Source organism: Somniosus microcephalus, chromosome 4, assembly GCF_052327205.1.
Source record: "Somniosus microcephalus isolate GS21.2 chromosome 4, FLI_Smic_1.0, whole genome shotgun sequence".
NCBI lineage: Eukaryota > Metazoa > Chordata > Chondrichthyes > Squaliformes > Somniosidae > Somniosus > Somniosus microcephalus.
The window spans coordinates 29,520,188-29,527,694 of record NC_140990.1 but is presented as its reverse complement, the minus strand read 5'-3'; the positions used below and the strand labels follow the sequence as shown (position 1 = coordinate 29,527,694).

Genomic DNA, 7,507 nt, shown 5'->3' with positions numbered 1-7,507 from the left:
GTGGGGAGCTTACTGAGGGTGAGATGGAGTCTTGCAGCAAGGAAGATCGAGAAGAGCGTTGGTGCGATGACACAGCCTTGCTTGACCCCAGTTCGTACGTGAATTGGGTCTGTGTTGGAACCATTGGTCAGGATCACGGCTTGCATGTCATCGTGAAGCAGGCGGAGGATAGTGACAAACTTTTGAGGGCAGCCGAATTTGAGGAGGACACTCCATAATCCCTCACAGTTGACAGTGTCGAAGGCCTTTGTGAGATCAAAGAAGGCCATGTACAGTGGTTGGTGCTGTTCCCTGCATTTCTCTTGTAATTGACGTGTGGTGAAGATCATGTCCATTGTGCCCCTTAGTGGACGGAATCCGCATTGTGACTCTGGGAGGAGCTCATTGGCCACTGGGAGAAGGCGATTGAGGAGGGTTCTTGCAATGACTTTCCCTGTGGCAGACAGCAGGGAAACTCCACTGTAATTACTTGATGGGCCTTCAATAACCACAAAACTAGAAGTTATAAACTTAAACAAGTTGGCTTTTAATCACTAAGATCAGAGCTAACATCTCAACACGCCGACTGGTTCACAGGAATGAGTCATACAGATCCTGGGATCTTTATGTAAGAGAAGTCAGGGGCGGAGCCAAGAGCCAAGACCTGGAACCTCCCAGGTTAGTCGGGAAAGAGGAAGTGAAACTATACACAGTGGGGGAGGGTAATATACATGAGTGCAAAAGGAATACAGGATCAAGACAAACAGATTTCATTACATTACCTAAATTGGACTCGTCACCTTTCTTGAAAATGGTCTCAATTACGGCGTCTCTGAGATCCCCTGTCATGCTCTCCTCCTTCCAGATAAGAGAAATGAGTTCATGAATTCGCGCCAGTAGTGCTTCTCCACCATGCTTTAGTGCCTCGGCTGGGATTCCATCTGCTCCTGAGGCCTTGTCGTTCTTCAGTTGTCGGATGGCCTTTTCAACCTCATGCCGGGTTGGGGTTGTGCTGAGATGGTGGTGGGTAGCATGCTGCGGGATGGAGTTGAGGACACTCGCGTCGAAGACAGAGTCGCGGTTAAGGAGATCTTCGAAGTGCTCCTTCCAGCGGGCATTGACTGCCTCTCTGTCCTTGATGAGTACCTCTCCGTTCTTGGCCCGCAGAGGGGTAGGGCCTTGGGTGCTTGGGCCGTAGATGGTCTTGACTGCGCTAAAGAATCCACGCACGTCATGTTTGTCGGCTAGCTGCTGGATCTCCTGCGCTTTCTCCACCCACCATCTGTTCTTTAGGTCGTGAGTTTTTTGTTGGACCTCGGCCTTCAGGCATCTGTAGAGCTGCTTTCTTGCTCTCGAGTTCTGTTGCTGTTTCCAGATCAGGAATGCCTTGCGCTTGCGGCTTATTAGCTCCTGGATCTCCTGGTCATTCTCGTCGAACCAGTCTTGGTGTTTCCTGGTCGAGTGACCGAGCGTCTCTTCACAGGTGCTGATTATGGAGGCCTTGAGTGCAGACAAGGCGCTGTGGACACTCCGTGTTTCTGCATCACTGGGAGTCGTCAGGTTGTTTGTGAGGCACAGGCTGAATAGGGCTTTCTTAGCGAGGTCTTTGAGTGCTCCAGCGTTGATTTTCCTGCGGCGTTGTTTCTGTTGCTGCCGCTGTTTTGGGGCTACATTGATGCAGATGACAGAGCGGATTAGGCGGTGGTCTGTCCAGCAGTCGTCAGCTCCTGTCATGGCACGGGTAATGAGGACGTACTTGCGGTCCCTCGCTCGGACGATGACATCATCCAGCAGATGCCAGTGCTTGGAGCGAGGGTGCTGCCATGAAGCCTTGTACTTGTCTCTCTGATGGAACATGGTGTTGGTTATGACAAGGCCATGTTCTAAGCATTTCGACAGGAGGAGGGTACCATTGGAGTTGGCTTTCCCTACCCCCTCTCTGCCGATCACACCTCCCCAGAGGCCTGTGTCCTTTCCAACTCTGGCGTTAAAAGTCGCCAAGGAGGATCAGCTTGTCGTCCGTTGGGACTCGGGTCAGAGATTGTTCGAGGCTGGAGTAGAATTCCTCTTTGGTCTCGTCTGGGGCTTCCAATGTCGGGGCATACGCACTGATGACTGTAGCGCACTGTTTCCGGGCTAGGGTGAGCTGAAGAGTCATGAGGCACATGTTTATACTGCTAGGAGAGTCTCTGAGACACCCAACTAGTTCATTTTTTATGGCGAAGCCTACCCCATGGAGGCGGCGTTCTTCTTCAGTTTTGCCTTTCCAGAAGAAGGTGTAGCCACCGCCTTGCTCCTTGAGCTGGCCTTCCCCTGCCCGCCGGGTCTCACTTAGGGCGGCAATGTCAATGTTGAAACGTCTGAGCTCCTGGGCAATGTTCCGGTTTGTCACTGTTGGGGTCCATGAGGATCCTGACGTTCCAGGTCCCGAACTTCATTTTAAAGGGTGGGAGATGCCTGTGCGTGAATTCTTTTAACGTGGGTCCCTGGATTTCGTGTCACAATGTAAGTAGTCCCTGGATTTGGTGTCCAGATTCATTTCCAGCCATTTTGAGATGTCCCTTACCCTGACACCAGAAAGGCAATACACCCTCCGGGACTCTCAATCCTGACTGTAAAGACAACTATCTATCCTTCTAATTATAGAATCCCCTATACTACAATGTTTCCACTCTGCTCCTTCACCCCTTGGACAGCCTCCTGTTCCATGATGCCTTGTGCAGCATTCTAGCTGTCCTTCCCAGTCTTTCTCCTGATCCTCACAGGTATTGAGTACTTTGTACCTGTTGGACAGGAGCAGTGTCTGCTGGACTTCCTTCACTACTTCTCCTACATTCCCCTTACCCGGCTGACTGACAGTCACACTCTCCCCTTCCTGTACCTGTGCTTTCTTCTGGTGTGTGACTGTACTCGAGTGAATTATCCAGTAATTCCTGCTCCTCCCTTATATGTCGGAGTGTCTCTAGCTCGGACTCCAGCTCACTGACTCTGAGCTGGAATGTCATGAGGCAGAGACATTTGTTGCAGATGTGGCCGTCTGGGACAGTCTCGTTGTTCACAAACTCCCACATACTACAATCCCCACACACTGCCTGGTCTTTATTAATGAATGAATTTATTTTTTGTTATCTGTAGTTTACTTCTTGAACTGTGATTAATTAATTCGCTATTTATCAGTTATGAGCATCTTTAAAAGCAGTTAGAATTTAAACACTTACCTCGTTTTCCTTTGACTTACATTTACTTGCACTAATAAATTCTTACTAAGTCAAGCTTAACACTAACTACTAAAGAGACTAAAGACACAAAGGGATATCGATATTCTTACCGATATACTTATGTTAATTTGCTCTGCTGTGTGTTGATTATGATGTCACTTTTTCTGTGTCCTCCGGTGCGATTATTTATTATTTACTGTTGCTCCTTGGTTTAAATTACTGAGCACCTCCTTCCCCCTCAGCATCCAATTCCCATCCTCACCAAATTCCCCTTACCACTCTGTTTAGCAAGCCACTCCGTTTAGTAGATTCTCCAGCTCTGTGCCACACCACTCATCCTCCTCTAGTCCCTCCTCCAAAGGTATCTCTGACCTCAGCTATTCCACTCACTTTTCCTCCACATTCTTTGACTAAAATGGCGGCGGTTGTTACCCAGAACACTCCGCGCGAGAATAGGCCCTATCAATGCTGCCGGGCCCGGTGTGCGCAGGCGCGGGGAGGGCTCAGTGTGGGGTGGGTCCTGCACGTGCGCAGTGCCGCCAGTCGGGTGATGGTGGCGGAGAGAAGATTCCAGGGCGGGGAGGAGTTGGCGGAGCGCAGGGGAGCAATAGAACCGGCGGGGAGACTTTATAAACACCCGGGGTGGGCCTCAGGCCCCGAACAAGAGCCTCCGGGCCGGGCGTTTGCCCCGAGCGGGGCGGCAGCTGCGGGGCTTTCTCCCGGTGACAGGCCTGGGGTAACGGCCGCCATCTTGAGAGGCTCAGGGGGCAGCAGGGCGAATGCGCGGCCCCCTTGGCCAGGAACCAGGAGGAGAGAATCTTGTCAATTTCTATCCTGGACTCACAGTGATGGCTTTTGCAAGCTCCTTTTACAGGCTGTGAGAAGGGCAGCATTTACACACCGCAAACTCAAACCAAACCACATCAAGATCTGACAGAGTCACTCCATTCATCAGGACCGAAATATCATCGGCCTTTGAATGTGGAAGGAGAAATGTTTGTTCTGTTTGTGGGAAAAGATTTCAAACATCAGCGTGATTGGAAAGGCACCAAGACTCTCACACCCGAGTGAGAGTGTTCCAGTGCACTGACTGTGGAAAGAGCTTTAACCAGTTACACACCCTGAAAAATATCACCCCATTCACAGTGAGGAGAAACCGTACACGTGTGTGTGGACGAGGCTTCAACTGATCGTCCAACCTGGAGAGACACAAGGACACCTGCACCATGGAGAAACCCTGGAAATGTGGGGACTATGGGAAGGGATTCAATTACCCATCTGAACTGGAAACACATCGACGCAGTCACACTGGGGAGAGGCCATTTACCTGCACCGTGTGGGGGAAGGGATTCACTCAGTCATCCAGCCTCTATACACACCAGCGAGTTCATACTGGAGAGCGACCGTTCACCTGCATTGAATGTGGGAAGGGATTTACTGCTTTATCAACCCTCGTGACACACCAGCGAGTTCACACTGATAAGAGACCTTTTAAATGTACTGACTGTGAGAAGAGCTTTAAAAGCACAAAGGATCTGTTGACACACCAACGAGTTCACACTGGGGCGAGGCCGTTCACCTGCTCAGTGTGTGGGAAGGGATTCACTCAGTCATCCCACCTTCTGACACATCAACTTGTTCACTCTGATAAGAGACCGTTTCAATGTTCTGACTGTGAGAAGAGCTTTAAAAGCAAACAGCACCTGCTGAAACACCAACACACCCACACTGGGGAGAGGCCGTTCATCTGCTCCGTGTGTGGGAAGGGATTCACCTGATCATCCCACCTGTTGAGACACCAGCGAGTTCACACTGGGGAGAGGCCGTTCATGTGCACTGAGTGCGGGAAGCGATTCACTGATTTATTCGACCTGACACACCAGTGAGTTCACACCGAGGAGAGACCGTTCACCTGCTCTGTGTGTGGGAAGGGATTCACTCAGTCATCCCACTTCACCGAACACTGACATGTTCACACTGATGAGAGACCTGTTGAATGTTCTGACTGAGAGAAGAGCTTTTCAAGCACAAGTGGTCTGCTGAAACACCAACGCATTCACACTGGGGAGAGGCCGTTCACCTGCTCCGTATGTGGGAAAAGATTTACTGATTCATCCTACCTGCTGACACACCGGCGAGTTCACACTGGAGAGAGATAGTTCACCTGCTCCACATGTGGGAAGGGATTCACGGATTCCTACAACCTGCTGGCACACCAACCTGTTCACACTGGGGAGTGGCCATTCACCTGCTCCATGTGTGGGAAGGGATTCACTAATTCATCCAACCTGCTGACACACCAGCGAGTTCACACCGGGGAGAGGCCATACACCTGCTCCGTGTGTGGGAAGTGATTCACCCAATCATCCTCCTTACTGAGACACCAGCGAGTTCACGACCGACTGCAGAGGTTGGATTCGGCTGTCATTGCTGCTGTTAATCACATCCAGGACTGAACCATGTTGATTCTGACAGTTGAGGTTTGTTTCTGCTGATGTTAATAACCCTATAACTGGGCTGGAGTTTAATATGCTGGATAAATGTCAAATAAATCAGCTTTGTTTCAAACACACTTTGTGTTGAGTCTGTGCTGACTCCATGATAAGAGGAGACTAATTGATGTCCTGTTGCAGACTGCTCCATTTTTGGGCTGTTTCTCCTTTCTTACTCTGGATTATTTCGGTTCTGATCTAATTGGCCTTCTACCATCCTGGGAGTCCCATGATACAATGATAATGGAGTTGTTGACTAATCACAGCAATCAATCTCTATCAATGAGTCTACAACAGACCCAGACATGAGGTGAGGAAAACCCCAGTGGTGGAGATCTTTAGGAGCCATCGGACCAAAGTCACCTCTTCCTCCCGAGCATTCTACACTGACCACATGTCATGTCTCAAATTACTCACACACTGTGTCCCAAAATCTTACGCTATGAATGAAATCTGTCCAATTTGCATTTGAATGAATCAACACTAACTGCTTCTACCATCTCCTTAGGGAGCCTGCCCCATAAATTGACCACTCACTCACTGAAATATTGTTTCCACAGATTGGATTTGAATGTACCCCCTTCAAGCGCAGGCCGTGTCCTCTGGTTCTACTGTTCTGGACAGGGTGAAATAACTTGTCGTGCTCTACATTATCCAGTCCCTTTAGAATCCTAAAAACAGCAATCCTATCACCTCTCGACCTTATCTTTCCAGTGTGAACAGGCCCAGTTTACATAACCTGGACATGTTGGCTCGATACTCAGTTAAATTCTGACACAAACCCTTTGATGCTTCTTAAATTGCATTAACCAACACTTCATAGAATCCTAGAATGATACAGCACAGAAGGAGGCCATTCGGCCCATCGTGCCTGTGCGGCTCTCTGAAAGATCCATCCAATTACAAAAGCAAAATACTGTGGATGCTGGAAATCTGAAATAAAGAGAGAAAATTCTGGAAATCCTCAGCAGGTCAGGCAGCGTCTGTGGAGAGAGAAACAGAGTTAACGGTTCAGGTCACAGACCTTCCGTCAGAACCTTTCATCACACATTATAATCTAATGTATTACTCACTCTGGTTTAAGCTTATATTGTGGTTAATAACAGCAAACTCTGTTGTTTCTCCTGATCTGATTGCAGTTTCCAACCAGTTGATTCAGTGGAATGTCCTATCAGTGTTGCCATGGCGACCTGTCTGCAGTGAAACGCCTGTTTGACTTCTTGAGAGTGCAAAGTATCTGCGGACAGACTAACACACTCAAACTGGGGAGAGGCCGTTCACCTGCTCCGTGTGTGGGAAGGGATTCAGTCTATCATCCAACCTGCTGAGACACCAGCGAGTTCACACTGGGGAGAGGGCGTTCACCTGCTCCGTGTGTGGGAAGAGATTCACTCAGTCGTCCAACCTGCTGAGACACCAGCGAGTTCACAAGTGACTGCAGGGATTGGATTCTGCTGTTAATCACATCCAGGACTGAACCATGTTCATTCTGACAGTTGGGTTTGTTTCTGCTGATGTTAGTAACCCCTGTAACTGGGCTGGAATTTAACCTGTATCAATATCAAATAAATGAGCTTTGTTTCTCACACGCGCAGTGTATCGGGTCCTTGATATCTCGACAATAAGACGAGCTGATTGAGGACTTGTTACAAACTGAGTGGAATCCATCTGAGAACTGAGATCCCACAACTTGTTAAAAATGGATCTACAAGATGTCCAAGTCTGACAGGACAGAAAATTCTATTATACCACAGGGTCCACTTCAACCCTCCAGGGCAGTGAGCCCCTGTAATATTGGATTTTAACCTATGGGAAATA

The 7,507-nt window shown here is 49.1% G+C and overlaps 1 pseudogene; it reads left to right on the top strand.

Moving 5' to 3' along the window:
* The first annotated feature begins 4,356 nt into the window (after positions 1 to 4,356).
* On the top strand, positions 4,357 to 7,275 carry LOC147118507 (uncharacterized; annotated as a pseudogene).
* Positions 7,276 to 7,507: the final 232 nt, after the last annotated feature.